This window comes from Pongo abelii, chromosome 4 (genome assembly GCF_028885655.2).
Source record: "Pongo abelii isolate AG06213 chromosome 4, NHGRI_mPonAbe1-v2.0_pri, whole genome shotgun sequence".
In the NCBI taxonomy this organism is placed as follows: Eukaryota; Metazoa; Chordata; class Mammalia; order Primates; family Hominidae; genus Pongo; species Pongo abelii.
Genome location: NC_071989.2, coordinates 96,120,574 through 96,140,814, shown reverse-complemented (window position 1 = coordinate 96,140,814; position 20,241 = coordinate 96,120,574). Strand labels below are relative to the sequence as shown.

Here is a 20,241-nt window from a genome sequence, read left to right as displayed (position 1 = left end):
CCCCAATCCTGTGTCACTGGTCATATTTTATGATTGTGGATTTGCTGATATAATGTTTCAAACCAAAAAATAGATCACTTCTTGTCTTATCCGGTTCAGTAAAATTGGGAATACAATTTACTTTATCTTTCCTACAAACCTCTCTTCAATATCCAGTCCTCAAAAGATGAATAAAATCTTCGTCGTCCATAGTAGATGGTAGTTATTAAATTTCAGCAGCAAAGCATAGAAAATTATTATTTTAAAAATCTAAATTCCACCATTTAGTCAGACAAAATTTAATGCATGAAACAAGGATGTAACTGTACGAATTTTTTCTTATCACTTTTAACCTTGATTTTTTTCTTTATGGTAAAACTTTTGCCTCTTCTCTTTACTAAGGGAAAAAAATTTCAGCAAATGGAAAGTAGAATTCCTTTTCCAAACAAAATTTGTGTGTACATATTAACAAAAGTTATTTGTGCTATGAAATGTGGGATCCAGTTTCTTGAAACAGTGGATTCATTTTGGATCCTACTACAAGACAATAATTTTATTTATAATGACTTACATCCTGTGGAATTCCAATTTCTCATACTTTTCAATTTTTGGTGACTGTAGACAAAAGTTGCTGATAAACTTTTACAGAAAGAGGCGGATCTGATACCTACATTCATTAACATTAATGCGTTATTCTATTTCTCACTTTCTAATTGGAATAATGAATTTGAGTTCGTTTCAAATTCTTGGTTGTTAGCAAAGGCATCCAACCTTAGTACCCATCACCCGTGGAGTGCGCTTCCTATTTAGGGGTGCACTTCTGCTCCTTTGAACAATGAACGTTTTATGTGGATACTGTATTCATATATAAGTAAGCCCTACCCTTCCTGCACCATCTCGACAAACAAAACAAAATCCTGACAGTTGCCCAGATCTGAGATGTCTCTAGGATTTCCTATACGCTCAACAACACAAAAGCAATTGTGTAAGTGTGTATTTAAAAGAGTTTGAAAATCCATTTCTAAGACTTCACAAGAACTGATTACTGAACTCCATTTGGTTTACCAAATAAAGAAGGGAAAGAAAATAAAAGGAAAACCACACACACTGCCATTAATTACACTGTAAACATTAAATAAATATTCTTTCTTTCTATCCTTTGCCCTTTTCAAAAGGAAAGGTGGTAATTTACATGTACCGTGCCTCTTCCCTCTCATTGTTTTAATCCTTTCTTTCTGGCTTCTTTTTACTTGTATAGAAAAGAGGTGGACATGTTTGAGAAGATAGAAATGTTTACCTAGTACATTTCTACATTTTTTTTTCATATAAAGAAAGAGCCTAGGCACCTTCTACTTTGTCTTATGACCTTTGTTAAGCCACTAATCTGGAAGCTGCATTTTAATTACAAAATATTGTAAAGGGAATATAGTAGGAATACACAACCTTTGATTCCTAGCCAAATGAGAGGAAGTTTAATAGCAATGTACGGTTGCAGGAATGGTTATGCCTGGGATCCATATGCATGTTCAACTCACACATTCAGGCAGTGCAATAAAGCAGGGAAAAAACAGCTGATACACAAAAGGGACCGTCTAGACAGTACCCCATCAGTCTGGCTAAATTTGGTGCTGGCATTCCCAACGGGATTGTAATATAATTGTTCTGGTGTCTGCGTTCATTCTCCCTGTCAAACACCATTCCAAATATACATCCTTCTTCCCCCAACACTTCTTGTTCCACAAATATGAAGCCTAAACTGTGCCATGTTGGAGAGGGTGTTAGATGGCTCAAGCCAAAGAAAACGTTATAATTTAGCAAAATCACATTGTTTAATTCCTTGAAAAAAAAACAAACCCTGTTACATCTTAGCTCCAAATAGAATTAATATCAGTTGAATTTTAATAATTTAAATTAAGAACATGGAAAAGATTTCAATGCAAATACAAATAACCCGAAAATATTGAGCACCTTAGATGAAAGTAAATAGGTCTTTTTACTCTTTTATATTTATTAGCCTCTGTCAGAAAATTTGACAGAAATCAGAAATGTGAAAGTGTAATGATCGACATGGATCATAAATTCTAATGGGGAAAAAACCTAATGAAAAAAATGTTAAGCAAAAGCACTGAAAAAATGCAAATTCTGTATTTTTTCTTTCTTGGGCTTAAAGCCATAATTTTTTTACTCTAAACACCTTCCGAAAGTTGAATTTGTGATATTTATATATGAACAACTTCATATTTTTGGCTTTTAAAAAAAGAAACCAGCCATATTTACCCATCAATTTATAATAACTATCAATTAATATTTTAAAAATATTTTGGTTTAAAACACTGAGAAAGTGAAAATCACTACTTACAAAATACAATAAACCAAAAAGCACATCATTAACATGAATAATACACAGATTATTGGCAAAAACATTTATAATCTAAAAACTTCCACAACGTTGAAATTAAAACTGTCAGATTCCTTTTTTTTTTTTTTAAAGGAAAATGCAGTCTTTAGGATTACCATATAATACAACCACCAGATATATTTATTTTATTTTCTGTTTTAACATGTCACCTCTGGGCATTGTTTAGATATTAAAATTGGGCAGTAAACCTATTTCTTAATCTTTTTTTTAATTCCAAAAAAAAAAATTATCTTGGGAAAGAAGCTAGGCTGTTTGTTTTGTCTTGTTTTATTAAGTGTAAATCTATGTTTGTACTTCTGATTTTGGAGGTTTAATAATCCTTTCCTTGATGCTGTAAATAGAAATTGGTTTCCCACCTCCCAGCAGTTTTGAGATTCTAGATTAGGAACCCAAGTGAGTGAAGAAATCTCCCAACCCCCATCAGGGACTACTCTAACTAGAGAAAAATCAAAGAAAATACTTCAGGCACTACATCCTGCCTTTATCCAACTTCAGGAGGCTGAGAGACAAACACACTAACCAAAACGGGGCACAAGCGAGAAATGGCTGTTCCAGAAAGAAGCAACACACAGAGCCTCAACTCGCACAAAGACAGAGCACCAATTACACAGAAAACCACCACCAAAGGAACCCAGAAACACTCAGACATGCTTTAGAGATGCCTTAAAATGCTCACGTGGAAAAGAAAGAGAAAATAAGTTTAAGAGATTGTATTCTTTTATTTTTAGTTTTTAAAAATGTAATTAGTGACTTCATACTTTTTCCTTCTTTGTATAAAATTGCTATTCTGATGTGCACATGGGTACTAGAAACAGTCATGAAAAAGATAATAATATTTGAGCATAGTGCCTGCCTGAAGCTGGGTATTTTGCTTGTGATTGTTTTTTTTTTATTCAGTTTTATTTTACTTTTTTAGAATACATACATGGTATAAAGTGAAAGAAAGGCATACTGTAGGCCTCTGTGAGATGAAAGTGTAGCAAAATCTGAGTTTTATACTTAGTTTTCAAACTATTCAATAATATCCTATGAGACCTCTTAGGTCTTAACTGGATTAAAATGAATATATTTGTGCTCTGGCTCTTTTCAGCTAACTAATGTGCATGTGAATTGATAGTGTGCGAGGGAGCAGGCGAGAGCAAGTGTATATGACACCAGGAGTGGATGCAGGGGCCAGGCCGAGTATGACTGTGTGAAGGAGCGTGCAGGACGGTGTGGGCTGCCGGGACAGAGTGAGACAAATGAAAATTAGCAGGCCTTGGGGTCTGGTGCGTTTTGTCCAGAAACACAAGAGAAGCTTAGTTGGGAGATGAGGGGGGAGGGGAAGGGTGTTGGTGAAGGGAGGGTGGAGAGGGAGGTGTGGCGTGTGTGTGTGTGTGTGTGTGTGTGTGTGTGTGTGTGTGTGTTTGTGTGACTCTGAGGTTTCAGTTATGGCTGAGCCTTGGGTTTTTGTTTTGGCGGTTCCCAGCATAAATAGGCTGAAGTTTCAGGTTCAGGGTGGAGTGCATGCCAGGGGATGGTATCGTCGTTCTGAGTTTCTCTTTCTGGCCCTTCTCTATGGTTGCTGCTCAGAACATCGCTGCTGTGAAGGAGTGGGGGGAGAAGCAAGGGATGGGGGTCTGTCTGCAGCTGCCCCTCTCACACTTGAATAAAAGAACTTTTTTTTTCAGGGGTAGGGAAGCTGTGAATACCTTTCCCAATAAGAGATGAGGCATATTGAAAACTATATTAAATTACCCTGATTAACAATTTAGCCACGAACAGGGGAGCTTTGGGAGATCTCTATAGGCAGGACTGGGGGCTATTCATGCCAGCAGCTAAGAGGTCGAAAGGTTTCTGAAGTTCACAGGCTCAGAGCCTTTGTTATGCTAACAGACAATCTCAAATCAGCTGCCTAGTGGAGTGTGAAATATAAATGATTCCTTGAGAACTTCCAATAAGTTGTCACTCTTGCTCTCCAAATACCAGGACAGGCTGCTAATTTCTAGCGGGCCCTTTTGCAACATTGCTAGCCCTAAATGAATGCCTTTGTAGTTCAAATAATCTTTTCAAGGGAGCTGTCCTATCATCATAGCCCAAATGCATCTTGGTTTTGACTATTAAATGAAAATCAGGGCTCAACTGTGCTTGACTTTTCCAAGCGCCCGATGTTTGGGAAGGATGGTGGCAGCTCTCATGCACAACAAGTTAGCACCCACTGCAGGAGGGCCAGGGCATTAATAACAGCCCACAGCCCCGAGCTACCCCAACTCTCACCCCCACTCCCTACTGGGAACAAAGCTCCAGGAGAGATTTACGTGACTTCCCTTGGGCTGGACTACCTTCCTCTTTCAACCACACCAACATTTCTTTAATTTATGGACCCTCTATCCAAGAGGATAGCCAGCTGACCTGCTAGCATCTGACTGGTCACTTCGAAGCATCAACTTTGGGGATGGATCTATTCATTCTTCAAGGCAGACAAGGCCAAGGGGAAGAGGGCAAGGTGTGTGTCCAGGCCATGCCCCTAGTATCAGATGCCTGTGGATATTATTTTATCATTTTCCCATAAGAAGGATGTGAACATGGCTTATGATCTTGAGTGTGACCTTTGAGCAGGTCCCGATGGATAGAAAACCAGTCCCGGCTCTTGGAGTCTAAATTGCAAAGCTTTTAAAATAAGGAAAAGCACCCCCATTCTAAACCTCAAACAAGCTGAGGGGAGTGAGAATGAGAATCTATCAGGGAGAGTGTGCTCAAACATTCTTATAGAAAGGACAATGCAATTTATACAAATAAAGAAAACACACAGACAAGAGGACAGAAACCAGAGGAAATTAGAAATCCATCTGCATCAGCCTTCACAAAGGAAAGGATAAAACCTTACAGCTTGGGTCCTGAAAATTTTGATATTTATGACTCCATGACCTCCACTTCCTTGCTGAAATATAAAAAGGTCCATGATATCACAGAAGCCTCAGCTTTTTCCAAACAGAGCAGGTTTGATTTTTGAGGCCAGGAATGGGAAGAAATCAAATGGACTACATTTCTTAGTATATAATTAGGGTAAGTTTACATTCATATAAACAATATTTTAAAATACATCTTTAAGTAACTTTATGAAGCTGGATGATACAGCCATACAGAAAACCCGAGGGCCTTGATTTCTTATCATCTTATTGTTCTTTTAATTACAATGATTTAAAATAATTACATCAAAAATATTCTGGGGGTGTTAGTTTCTACTGGTATAGAAACTGGTTTAAGTAAACACTTCTTTGTACTCTAGGTATACTAAAACTTATGACTATTAAAACATGAATTAGATATAAGTAAGAATGGTGGCATAACTTTCATCAGTTTTGAAATCATCTAGCTTACATTTTAAAATCTTTTTTAAAAAGCCAGGGTACACAGTACAATTGTAAAGGACTCTGGGATTCAACTCAGAGAATTTGGTCCTTAGATAGGAGCCAGTGTTTAAGAACCAGGTCATCTTTGTCTTTCAAATTCTTATTTGTTTCACTCAGTAAAACAATCTGCAAATAATATTGCCTAGGAAAATTCATTCAGATTACTGACATTACAGGAGTAAAGTTTTATGGTTTCTTCTGCCAAATGTCAAAATTAGACAATAATGTATTATTGATCCACTTACACCCTTCTCGGGGGACTTAGCATCCTTGTTTTCCTTATTTTATAGACAGTAAAGTGACTGGCTTTGGATGCACTTCTAATTATACAAAATAGAAGGCAACATTGATAGCTAAAAGTTCGGCACATGAGAGACAATGTGCCTAAATTTAACTTTTCATCTCTTTTCCATTTTTAAAAATTTAATTAATATTAAATGGTAGAGTATCTACACGTTATTGACACATTCTGGACATTCAAAAGAGAAATACATTCCCTGTGCTTTCCAAATACTTATTTTACCACTTCGAAGTGTCCTCTCTCTTTCCGTCTTTAACACATCAAAACAGGGAAGAAAGCGCTTTTGTGTTATAACTACAGAGAAAACATTTGAGAATGTGTCAATGCACTGAATACCAGCACCAGTTTGGGGGTTGGTTTGTTTTTTCCCCCTGCCGTGGTATTTCTTTTCCCTCTGCTTTTGCAGTCTTTAAACTCTGACCACTTTGAGAAAAGCAATGGTTGAAATGAAAAGTTAGGACAAATTGCATTAAACCTGTGTGTTGCCAGAATATGAGCATGATGAAAGCAGGGTTGGGACATTATGGAGCCATAGCAGCTCTCCACACACAGAAAATTAAAATAAAACGTAAAAGCTGTTTTTGCTTCTCTCTCTCTCTCTCTTTCTTAAATACCTATGACCTAAGAGAAAGGGAATTCCTGTTTTAAAAAAAGTTTCCAGGGTTGCCATTTCTCCATAGTGGGGGTGCCTGAATGCGCGTGTTTATGTGCGTGCATGTTGAGTGTGTGTTTGGGGAGAAAAGAAAGAATGGGGAGGAGGAAAGGCAGATAACTTTACTGACATATTAATTCTTTAAATAGCAGTAAATGAATGGTCCAAATAGACATTTGTTTCCCTTAATAAGTTTTGTACAGGTCTCTTACAAGCTGTGGCATATGCTTCATTTATATGTATATTTATTTAGAAGGTTAGAGAATAATAGGTGTAGCTTGGCTATAGTAGCAGTTATTATTTAAAGTCCAAAGAGGTTATAACTTTTCTTCTACTCTAAACATGAATACAAAGGTCTCTTGTATATGCCTCTTGCTTTATGTTGAGGGCCAATTAAAAATAAAGATAATATTCTAACTGTCGAGCCTTAGGAGGCGAAAGAATGAGGCTAAAAGGCAAAACGACTCCAAGATGGCTGCCTCTTCCTTCTTCCCCCTCCTTACTGCCTGTTTTCCACATGAAAATTAATGTAATATTTTGTTTAGAAATCACATTGTAGGTCATTTACAAATGAGGCAGGCTCTGAGGCACCCATATCTGCCCAGAATACCCTCATGATGCCATCGAGGTATGGAAAGAGATTAAAATGCAAACATTCAAAAGTATTTAGGTTTGTACATAGTGACTAGACTCACACACATACACACTTGAATGTGTGAACAACACACAACAGCTGTAAATGGAATAAAAGGCCAAAATCCTTCTTAATTCTTAGAACAGAAAGGCAAAGGAAGGCGCCAGGCCACCACCTTTCTCCCCAAAGGTTAGAAAATGCACTGTTCATGGTCTGGATTTGATGTTTTAAAAAAGATATATCTTACTGATGACTCTCTGAAGTCTGGGGAGACAAGATTTCCATAAATTATCTCTCTAACTCATCTCATGCTGGTGCAAAATGCAAAGCTAAATTTTTTTTTAATTTTTAATATTTTTTAAAAAAGAGAAAATACTAAGCTAACCAGCTTCCTGACAAACATGTTAAAAGATTAAGCTCACTAGTAATTAATACTATTAATTATAATAAATATATTTTTATCATAAAATTCCAGCCATAAAGCTAAACTAAAAATAATGTAGGAAATAAATAAAAGCATATTTGGCTCTTTCTAATAGATTTATAGCAGGTTACTGAGCAGATTTGACTGCAATAGGCAAAGAACAAAGCAAATGGTTTAGTTCCTATAGGAAATATATTAAAAAGAAAAAAAAAGGAAAAACCCCGCAACCCTTTATCTAAAAGCCATCAGGGACAAGCACTCAATACAAGTTAACAAGCAGGAACTGATAAGATAACATTTATATGAGGTCAGAAGTCAAATGCCAGTCAAAGGCTTTTAACCTCTTGGGTCATAAACAAGAATAGTTAAAAGTGAGAGGTAGTTATTTATTGGATTTTAAGGGTACCTGATCATTGCCAGAGAATCACCGATGATGAAACTGATTGGGATTTATAGAAAAAGAACTTTGTAGCTGTTCAAAGAAAATTAACCTACAAACCCACAATTCTTCAATTGGTAGGGAGAAAAACAAACAAAAAACCCCTCTTTTGGGAGAGAAATAAATCTGGCAATTTAAACGGTAACAAAATCTCTCTCAAAATCAATAATTTATGACTAATGTACATATCGATTAATATATAGTAAATGATTTTTAAAATAAATTCTGTATTAACAATCTAACAACAAAAATAAGCATTATATAAGGTATTTCCAAGTTTTGTTCTTTTTCTTTGTTCCTTTTCAGACCCTCTAAATTAGACAGAATATAACTCCATATCACAATATTTCTTGCCCTCAGAATGCCATCATTTATAAATTTAAATATATATATATTCTAATAGCAATTATTTTTAAACGTTGGAGTATTGAAACTGCTTAATTAAATTTTTATCTTAATCTATCCAGAGAAACAGATGTTTCTTTTATTTGCTGTCAGAATATTTTTTCTTTGTTTTGATTTTTGTCCTTTTTGTCTCTTTTTAGGTTTACATTCCAAACTCCCAAACGTTCCTGGTCTCTGCATCCATGCTGGTTCATATTTTCAAAGCATACCCACCCCTCCTTTTTCTTTTGCAATAAAAGAAAGCAGATCTAGATATTTCTTTCTAGAGAGAGGTAGAGGGATTGTTGTTAGGCCTGCTAAGGCCCACTGTTTCTTTAAACAGAGTCCATAATACCCTAGGCGAACACTGTGGATTTAAAATGCTTTTAAATATTTATCACTAGTATTTTATCATCATATTCAAATGACACCTGGAGTGCACTCACCTTTATTGACAATCTCTGTTCTGAAAGTCCATTTGCTTCCTTAAAGCCCCCCAAGCAGAACAAGGACTACCCGTTTTCATTCAGTTAATGTTTAGTAAAAAACCAAGCAACCTTAATCAGCATGCTGATTGCATCGTCAACTAACAAATAATTTACTACTCTGAGCATTGCATTCCATTAAAAGCTCATTAAATTTTCTGTTCTCCAATGGGAGGTTTAGCTTTTGAACTGCATGCTTTTGCTTCGAATGATCATTTATTCAATCTTTGCAAAATGTTGTGGTTTGTTTTTTCCTAAAGTATAGGTGAGCATTTCAATACCTATAGATTGCAAACATATGGAAATACAGCCCAGAGTTGGAGAATGTTCAATTTGACTTATAAACTCTGTTTAATAAAAATTCAACACAATCTCTTGTACTTTTAGTAAATTCTGAAACAGTTGAGTATATCTGTGGTTATATGTGACCCAAACATAATCTCAGAAATATTAGTATATAATCTAAAATACCAAATCCTTTCTTTAATGCTTAAATTTTTCTTTCTGCCTATTATAGCTATAATTATTTTTATCTTTGTAAATAGTTGTTTTCTACTGATTGAAAAAGGGGCATGATACCACAAAGCTCTTACCCTATTTGATGCCAGACTTAATACTTTGCGGGGGGGAGCGTGGGCAGTGGCTAGTTACCCAAAGAAATCCACATTTTCTGGGGTTTGCACATTTTTTACAAACTCATAATCCCCTAAATTGTTTTCGTGCCCAGACTTGTCTAGGAAAGAGTGTATTTATTATTTTTATTTTAGGGAAATGTAAGAAAATATCAGGCCCCCAAATTAACATGCATCTTTGGATTGCTAATTGTGCTCATTGCAAATTTGGGTCATTTTGCATGAGTGACTCTAATGTAGGGCTGAGATTGCCACGCAGCCAGCACAGTGGATTCCTGATTCCCCGTGCTAATCCTGAACTCGGTGATTGTGTCAGGTGCACTTCTGTATGCTCTAGCAGCTGGCTCATCCTCATCAATGCAAATAAGGCAACTCCTACAATCAGAGCCTCGCGAGTGTGAGGCCTGATTGCTGAGGGCAGGCTAAAACACTACACAGACTCTCACTTTCAAATCCCGCTAAGTGAGAAGACAACTGCAATGTCCCTCCTGTTCAAAATCAACCTTTCGAAAACAAAACAAGAAGAAAGGGATGGCTACAAAGAGGAGGAAACCCCCAATGTTTGGGAAGTGGACTTGTTTAGATGGGTTTTATTTAGATACAGAGATAATGTAAAGTGCATTTCAACAAATAATTATTTAGCTCCTATTCTGTGCAAGATACTTTGCTTTAAGAGCTGCAGGGGATACAAAGGTGAGGAAGAACACTCTTTTGGCTTCCAAGGAACCCTATCACTCGATTGCAGAAAATGGTAAACATTAAGATAATAGTGGAACTGTTATTAAGGAGCAGTCACCAAAATCATAAATGAAAACCAAAAAACATACTTTGAAGGGAAGTATTTAGAGATGGCATATTTGGGGCATAGACGTTAAGAGCAAGGCTTTGGAAGCTTGGGGTTCAAATCCCAGATTTGCCACTTACTTGCTCAAGTTACTTTGCCTTCCTAAACTGTAATGTCATCATCTGCAAAATGGTGGCAACACAAGCACCTAGCTCAGAGACCTTGAAGAATGAAATGAGATTATGTAAATAACAACTTACCACAGTGCTTGGCACATAGTAAGTGCTCAATGTCAGCTATGATTATTATTATTTCCTTCTTAACACACAAAGAAGGAGGGGATCCAAAAATAACAGTGTGCCACAGTTTGAAAGGCATTTATTTGATCTTGTCTCTAAATTTCCATTTTACATGTAGCACTTACCCGGTGGAAGTGAAAATACAGTGAACGCTAAAAAGCCCTGTGTCTCTCGGTGGTGTCTGGACAACCCTGGCAGCTCGGAACATGAAGGAGAGAACAAGAATTCCCTGTGCTTTTCCTTTTCTTCTTTTCCAAACACGTGTGCAGACTTCCCCTGCATTTCAGCCCCACCCTCTTTATTTTACTGCCTAATCTATAAAGGAGGATTAACAGCAGCATGCTGCTTTGGCATAGAGCAGATTCTGGGTGAGGACCTGTAGGTAGAGTTTAATGAATACAATTTTCTAGGACTGTGAGTGCATATTTTTAGCTCCATGCTGGGCTTCAGCGTCGGCTCTTGAGACAGACGAACAGACCCTTTGATCAGACTTGGGTGTTGCTCCAAGAAGAACCTTTTCTCAGAAAGTCGTTAGGAAAAAAAATTGTCTTCTGTTGCCCTTATTCCTAATGTGCACTCTATAGATTCAGATTCCAGATAACTGGTCCTGATCTCAGTAAATTAATTGCATTGCAACATTGAGTTACACCATTGTGGAAAGAAAAGTACTTCTGGGCAGGAACAGATCCACTTTCTCACGAAAGAGAATGGCTGGTGCTCGAGTGTGTGGTTGCCATCCTTTCCCTTTTGAGAGTAGAGTAGAGGTAGTTAACCTTCCTGGGGGAGGTTTGGCCTAGACAACATCATAGACACTATATCCCCCCTGGAGTTACCAAACAATAAAACTGCTTCCTTTGCCAAACACAAAGAATGGTCTGGAGTTGGATATTAGCAAACAGCAAACCACATAAAGAAGACAAAAAAAAAAAAGGGAGAGAGGGAGAAGGAAGAAAAGAATAGGAAGAAGGATGGAAGAAAGGAAGCAAAATTACATGAAAAGGAAAGCATAAAATAAGATCTCTTTTCTGCTTTAGCTTGCCAGAGAAAGAGGGCAGCCATCCACTTTTGTCATGATTTTAGCTAGTGCCAGGCAAGGATGGGAAGGTGGAGAAGAAGGGATTTTGATGTAATGCCAAGCAGGTCAGGGATGAGGCACCGGGTCTTTGGAAATAGCTGAGACTTTAATACCTTGGCATTGGGAGAGTGTGCACAAGATGGGGAAGGATTTGATCTCTTGCATTCCTGCTCAGGACCCTCTCCTTCTCTTTCTAATAGGATTAACAGATATTTTCCTAAGCAGAAATCAAAATGTGTCACATCATCTGAGGCAGTCAATTTGTTCACAATGCCCACGTTCTTACAGTACAGATGCAGCACTATTCAAAAACAGTTTCATTTCAAGAGATACAATGCAGCAGAGATGTAAACATTTATCTTCATAATCTTACCCTCCTTTCAGACTGCTTAATTTTTCCCAGTGATTTTCCCCTCCTCTTTCACTCTCCCCGCCTCACCCCCCGCCCCAGCTCAAGCTTCAAAACATCTAGTACAAAAAAGACATGACTTCCCCAGAGGATTCGGGTCTCAGTGATCCTGATGATGCAATGTGTGCTCTCCATTATTCCTGGGAGCTCACTGGATATGTTCCTGTATCCAACCTCACAGCTTCAGTTGTCCTTATTTTTGCATCCCTTACAAATCCTCCTTAAACACCTGCAAAGGTTACCTCCACCTCTTCCTCCCACCTCATTCCAAGTTATCAGGACTCCTTCCCCACCCTTGCCACCCCACCTTTACACTCTTTTTTATTTTTATTATTGCTATTATTATCCTCTCCACCAGCACAGCCCATGTGGTTTCTCCTTAGGGAGGCATTAAGTTGCAGTCCCTTGTGCTACCTTAAAACTGCTTTTCCTCTTCCAGCTCCTTTTGAACACAACAGACCAGTCACCTTTGGAAGAATGAATGAAAGTAGTTAGAGTAGGATTCCAACTTTACTTTGTTGGCATTCCTGAAAATCTCATGCATTTTCATTGCCTCCTCCCCACTTCCCTTCTTTCTCATTGAGACCCCATAGCAGCAATTAGAAGCTCTGAAATGAATAGAAACAATAGCTACCAGTGTGTGTAATTCTTAAAACTTGAATAGTAGACATTTAGCAAGCAGAATAAAGGCCGATTTTATTCCTCTTTCTTAACACTTGTATATTCAGTATACATGTATAGTTTTTTAAAAAGTAGATTACTCGCTGGGTGCGGTGGCTCACGCCTGTAATCCCAGCACTTTGCGAGGCTGAGGCAGGTGGATCATGAGGTCAAGAGATCAAGACCATGCTGGCCAACATGGTGAAGCCCTGTCTCTACTACAAATACAAAAATTAGCTGGGCATGGTGGTGCACGCCTGTAGTCCCAGCTACTCGGGAGGCTGAGGCAGGAGAATGGCTTGAATCCAGGAGTCGGAGGTTGCAGTGAGCGGAGATCATGCCACTGCTCTCCAGCCTGGGCGACAGAACGAGACTCCATCTCAAAAAAAAAAAAAAAAAAAAAAAGTGGATTACTGACTATAATCTCCATAACAACATATTTTTCACTGATATATTTTCAGTGTCTATTTCACTATAATTCTCTATGTGATCGTGGTGTCAAAATATGATGAATTGGTCCATTCTCCCTAGAAAGTCCTCTCCACCATTTTTCCTTCCCACCTGTTAAAACCCTACCCATTCTGTGGGATCCAAATTACACCACATCTCCTCTAGGAAACTTTCCCAGATCCTCCCAGAAGAGTTATTTTCCCTCCCACAGGGCTCCTAGTGAGGACGTTTATGTCTTTCCTCTCTCACCCACTGGAGTTAGTTTTGTATTCTAGCCACTGTTGATGTCTGTCTGCACCCAGACCAGGAGGCCTGGAGCACAAAGAACTTATCTGTCCTTTCTGGTTTCTCTATCACTCCTACAAGAGGGCCTGGCACAGCAGAGTGACTCTATCAACTGAAGATGACATACGTATGGATGATAGCTCAGCCTTCTGAGCCTGAGAAAAGGCCACCAGTACCTGTTTTGGGCATGTCTGGATGAGGGAGATGTCAAGCCACTCCTGGCCCGCTTCTCCCACCTCATTCCCACTTATACATGACAATGATTTTGAGGCTTCCTCACATTAGAATTTTTAATATTTTTTTCATCTAAATGCTCATCTTTAGTAAATATGTAACTAGATGAATTGTGAAGTGAGAGAGTTAAAAAGTGCTATCTCATATCTGAATGAATAAATCATTTATATTAGCTATTCTGTTTCTTGGCTAGTCTGGAATTGGCAACAAATACCTAAGCATCAGTACTCTTTGACATAGCGTATTCATTTATTTTTATTTTTTAAGCAGTCTGACAAGTTATTTACTGTGTCAATTAGCATTGGCCTGAAAAGGAGTTGTTGTGCTATATGTGTTTATGTTCAGCTTTTGAGTTGTCCTGGTAGTTTTGGCTTTTATTTGTACAGGTATTTATCTTGAAAGGATCACAACCACCACCACAAAAACCCTACCTCATATTTTAACATTTTCTTAAAACCATACCTTGTTTGCAACCCCATCATTTCAGTATTAAATTTTTTCTCCCGATAAGGCAAATGACACTTTAGCCTTAGTTAATGTAAAAACAGGAAGGTGTTAATCTCATTTCCAACATGTCAGCTCTTCCAGGTAGGGTATTAATACGCAAGATCCCCTGCTGGCAGCCTCAACAGAATCTTTCCAGCTGTGAAGTGAAGTCCAAACCTGGTAATTTTTGCTTTCTTTTATTGTGTGTGCTCAGGTCTGCTTCATTCATTGAAAAAGGTATAGCAGTAGCTAAATGCATATAAAGAAACAAAGGGATGTTTGCAAACTATTGACTTAACTGTGTACTCAGACACTATGCTAGGTTTGTTTTAAAATATTCACACACTACAAACATTTGGGTATGTTTGATGATAAATAGCAACTAGGTAAGACATATTTGAAATTTCTCCTGAGATCTATAATTTTGCTTCAGAGAACTCCAGTCCAGTGTCACCAATAGCTTAGTTTAATTTGCTTTCTTTAAAACAATAGTCTGGACTAAACAAGGAACAGTAGGGGCTATGTTGTAGGAAGTATTTTGGGATCCTTATCTAACAGAAAAAATTATATTCTTGAAGTAATGTGGAAACCAAACTTTTAATTTTTATTTTTTCTTCACACTGTAGAGATGAAAGGAAAAAAAATGTTTTCATAGTACTGAGTTGGTGTGGACAGTGTGAAGGAAATATGTTTCCTACAGAAATTTTTAGGAGTTTGGGGAATTGGTTCTACTTATCCTACTCTATGTCTATAAACACTAAAGGTGTTTTTTTAGGGGCAATTTCAAAAGAGGGCAGTTAGAGCAAAGAGGAAATCAGTAACTATAGTGAATATATAAGAATATTAAAATCAAGTTTTCCTATTTGTAAATATGATTAATAAGAAAGCTTAATTTTAAAAAATATGATGTAAATATGATTAATAGGTTTTAAAGAAAATTTCACATGGTTCCAATTTAAGAAAGAATTAGAATAGCCATTTTAATTTCACACAGGAATGGAATTATATGTGGCTTTAAAAAATTATTGATAAATAGACTGTAAATACTGGTAAGCTATTAGTTCATTTGAACTAAAAACAGGAGAGAAATAGAAAAAATAAAATGGGATGGCAGCACAGACAAAATAATATTTAGAGGGTGAGCAAGTAAGAGGATGTGGCCATAGAAAAGTATGAAAAGACATGGGCCCTGGAGGTATGCAACTAGTCTTATACCTAGTTGAGGAGAGATAGTGATGATGCCACTGAAGAGGTTAATTTTTGCACATGTCCTCCCACTTGCTAGTCATGTGTTCTTGTTTCATAGTTGAGACAGGTATTATTATGCCCACTATACAGATAAAGAGACACAAATGCAGAGAAGTTGAGGCTCCTCTGATGTAAAGAGTTACATGCCAGCTCCAGCCCTGTGATTCTTTTTTTTTTTTACTTTTTTTTTTAAAGTTAGGATGAGAGCTTAAAAACTGCAAAAGATGAACCAAAAATATGTGAAATTTTTAAAAAGAGTCACTGAGGAATTCTGAGCTGTCAAATATATCCAGAAAAATAAAGCAGGGAAAAAGTGAGATGATAGGGTTTTTAAAAATTCCTGTTCAAGTTCGTAACAGGCACAGTGCCTCTTTTTATTCATCTCCTGCCTGTACATATTTTCCCACACACCATTCTGTAGTTATAAAATTCATTCCCTTGCCCACTGGGTCAGTATTTTATTACTTTACCGGTTTCTTTTTGTAATAGCTTTTTATACTCCTTGCCGGTGAAAGTATACCCCCAGAAGAAGAAGACGACCAAAGGAAGGAGAACGTGGGCAGGAAAGGCCTGGCAAGCAAGGTCACTGTTAGAGCCACGTCTCGATTGTTCCATTTCCCCAGTGGGCGCTATTACACATTTCCCCTTAAGCATGAGGCCATGTTATTTTCTGTGTTTAGCTTTTACCTAGAACATGGATGAGCTCATCAGAAAATATAACAAAATTAAATTCTATCATTGCTCATTGCAACCACGTAGCTGATATTTTATGTATTGCATCTTAAATCTCCTTCTGGAAGTGTAACAGAGTTATAACCTGTATAATTTGTACCATTGTTGACATTTTTATCTTCTTCGAAAACAATTTAGTACAACTTTAATTGAAGATCTTAAGCCTCACAGGTTAGTGGGCTTGGAGCAGGATGTGGAAATAATGGGAGAAAACCACTCATCAAAGTAGTTAAATGACTTGAACTCGATCACACAATTGGCTGAGTCTGGATTGAGAACCTGGAGTTTTATCTTAGGCTCTGGATCTTACCACATTGCCTTTCAAATTCATTTCAGTCGGAGGCGGTGTCTCATGCCTGTAATCTCTGCACTTTGGGAGGCCAAGCCGGGAGGATTACCTGAGGTCAGGAGTTCTAGACCAGCCTGGCCAACATGGTGAAACCCCGTCTCTACTTACAATATAAAAATTAGCTGAGCATGGTGGCAGGTGCCTGTAATCCCATCTACTCAGGAGACTGAGGCAGGAGAATCACTTGAACCTGGGAGGCGGAGGTTGCAGTGAGCCAAGATCACGCCACTGCACTCCAGCCTGGGCAAAAGAGTGAGACTCTGTCAAAAAAAAAAAAAAATCATTTCAGTCAGTGTTTATTGATCACTTGCCATGTGTTAAATGCTATAGAGAATTGCATTAGAATTCTCCACTCATGAGCTTACTCTTTTATTAGGGTATGTCCAAACAGGTCTAGAAGAAAAATTTTAAAACATCTTTTGCAGGAAGAGAAATTTCTAAGCCAAAACATTCATTCCCCCAAAAAGCAAAACCGTAACATATATTTATAATTATGCAACAACACAGATGAGGGAAATCTTTAGCTATGAGTAGTGAAAACAATCACACTACAAAACTATTGGCCTTATTTGTATGTCTGCCAAAATAAGTAAAAACATAGGCAGTGAAAGAAAAACTTGACTACTAAGACGCCTTCCTTACTCAAAGCTACCATCTCCAAATATTCTCCCAGTCAACCAACAAATATCAAGTATTCATTTCCTGTCAGGCACTGGATTAGAGATCTGAGAATGAACAAAACAGATGTAATTCCTACCGTATTGAATGAGATAATTTGAATATCTTTTCTACTTTCAAAATATAAGCTAATATACTTTCTGGCCATTCATATTTTAGTAAGAATTACTTTAAATGAATAATCAATTTTCTTGGCTCTCTGTTATGGGAGGATATTAATTAGTGACAGCTCAGTTTTATTGTTCATGGTGAGGTTGCAGGGCAGAAAACAGAAAGAACAATAAAAAAGTGAGAGGTCATTTTAGAACATGGAGAATCTGGGGAGGGTGTCCCAGAATGCAATGCCAACAAATATCGAGTACTCATTTACTGTCAGGCACTAGATTAGAGACCTGAGAATTCCATGGAATGATGCCACCATGAAAAGCTCACGGTTACCTTAGGGGTTTGGGTGTCTAGAGAAAAGTAGGAGAGGAGTGACCAAGGAAAACATTGCTTTCTTATTGCATCAGGTTCTTGGTGTCAAATTCATTGACCCAGGAATCTGTGAACTTAGAAACCTTATTAAAAAATTTGGATTTTTTTTTCCCCACAAATAGAACTTTTTTTTTTATGGATAGGATTTATTGGTTGGCATTAGGATATGGTCACACAGTGGAAGCCTTCATGAGTACAGAGCTTGTCATTTGTCCAGAAGGTCACAATTGGGGATGTCTTTGACTCCACAGTCATCTGGGATGAGCTACTTCTCAGCCACCATGTCTCCACTTCACTCAAATTGAACTTGATAAAGCACCACTTCTTTGAGATGTGGATCTTCTGGCAGTCAAGAACTTGAACTTGGCACTGTGTAGGGCCTCAATCACATGCTCCTTGTTCTGCTTGGTGCAGATGGACCTGATGACTTGGCCAATATGAACCCAGGCTATGATACTCTGAAACTTTCCAAAGGCACCTTGCATACCTGTCTACAGCCTACACTGGGACAGCATAAGGTCAGAGACATGAACATACACTGGAAAGGGCTGCCTTCAAGGTCCCTTAGAGGCAACCCATACAAGAAACAGGCTGCATACACTACCAAGGAACCTGCTGTTTACAGCCATTGCACACCAAGCCCCCATGAGGAAAAGAGCTCGGTCAACTTAATTGGCTGCAGACAAATAGGCTTTTTTATTTGCCACTATTAAAATCAAACTTTAAACAGATTCTTGGACTTGTGGCTCATATCCATCGGCTCATTCAACATTAGCACCTGTCTTGTCCCCAGTAGCTTTTCCAGAACAACTAACTTCATCATGAAACTCTATTAGTTTTCCCAATTCAAACTTGGGCTTCTTCAGCATTTTTACTTTTCTAATGAATACATCATGAAGAGGATAAATAGATTGGCAAGCATTTTCTATGTCTTTTCCAATGTTGTCTGGAATCAATTTATTGAACACTTTTTTGAAGTCGTTTGTCTGCACTTCTGTGTTTATGATTTCTATCATCTCCTTCTGAATTTGACAGACCTGTTGGTGCTGAGCTTAAGAGGTCTTGTGTATCTGATTGTTGCATTTTCTATAAAATCAATACAGAACTGACCAAGCAAATAACCATCGGTAGTCTTGACATTGACATGAGCTTCAGTCATGGTTTACCATTTTTTGACCATGGAACACATTTTGTCATGGGTAAGATCCATGCCATGGAAGTTAGGCAGTTTTTGCCCTGAACATCTTCAGTAATCAGCTAGTTTATTCTAAATGCAACTTCATTATTCTGCAGATCAGCAAGACCCACTTCAAACACATGACCCTTAAGGTCATCAGGTGCAATTCTTGTTCCTTGAATGCTAGTGTCTTTCCAATATTCCTTATATTGAACATAGCAGGTGCTTTCACGTGATACCAATCTTTCTTGGAAAATGGATCAACCCCTTTCTTCTTGGCTTCCTTTTTGCCACCTTTCATAAGACGCTTATTCTTGCCAGCCACCATGGTGCTGTTCAGAGACCCAAAAGGCAAGAATTTGGATTTTATCAACCTTGAATAATGTCTGCAAAATATCACTTCTTAGTAATCTTTCATGAGTGATCATTCTAGCCCCAGAAAGATAGAAAGACTGTTATATGTTCCTATATGTTCTGGCTCATGATATGGTCTGACATAGACTGTCATAGAAAGACAGTCTTTCTGTCTGTTATATGTCAGACCATATCATGAGCCAGATAGCTGATATTTTAGGTAGGTTTAGAACAGTTTTTTTAAAAAACATTTTCTACCAAAGCATCCCTAACTGGTAGTACAGGAGAAAGTTTTGAGTGGCAAAACTCCAAAAACAGAATTATACCAGTGATGGTAGGGAACAAGAGAACTGTTGAGGGTAAGTCAAGGCAGGAAGTTTGAAATGCCTTTAAAATCTTGTGGTTGTTTTCCTTAAAAATTTAAGCAATTATTATATACTAACCCATAACAGGTTCATGTTTTTTATTGTTTTCATTTTTGTTTTCAGACAGGGTCTCGCTCTGTCACCCAGGCTGGAGTGCAGTGGTGCCATTAGGAAACACTGCAGCCTCAACCTCCCAGCTCAAGCATCCTCCCACCTCAGCCTCCCAAGTAGCTGGGACTACAGGCACTCACCACCATGCCAGGTTAATTTTTTTTTTTTTGTATTTATTGTACAGACAAGGTTTCGCCATGTTGCCCAGGCTGGTCTTGAATTCCTGGCCTTGAGTGATCCACAAACCTCAGCCTCCCCAGGTGCTAGGATTATAGGCATGAGCCACTGCACCTGACCTCATGTTTGTCTTACATTTAAGCAATGCCC

General features: G+C 37.9%; 1 long non-coding RNA gene, 1 other non-coding gene and 1 pseudogene across 2 annotated transcripts; 1 reads left to right on the top strand and 2 right to left on the bottom strand.

Moving 5' to 3' along the window:
- The first annotated feature begins 3,718 nt into the window (after positions 1 to 3,718).
- Positions 3,719 to 11,757, top strand: LOC134761409 (uncharacterized). The gene is made up of 2 exons (XR_010139992.1): positions 3,719 to 5,443; positions 8,786 to 11,757. It is a non-coding gene; the product is annotated as an uncharacterized LOC134761409 (long non-coding RNA).
- A 6,256-nt stretch (positions 11,758 to 18,013) lies between these two features.
- Positions 18,014 to 19,446, bottom strand: LOC112133429 (small ribosomal subunit protein eS1-like; annotated as a pseudogene).
- Positions 18,454 to 18,589, bottom strand: LOC112133613 (small nucleolar RNA SNORA70). Its single transcript, XR_002915245.3, has one exon. It is a non-coding gene; the product is annotated as a small nucleolar RNA SNORA70 (small nucleolar RNA).
- Positions 19,447 to 20,241: the final 795 nt, after the last annotated feature.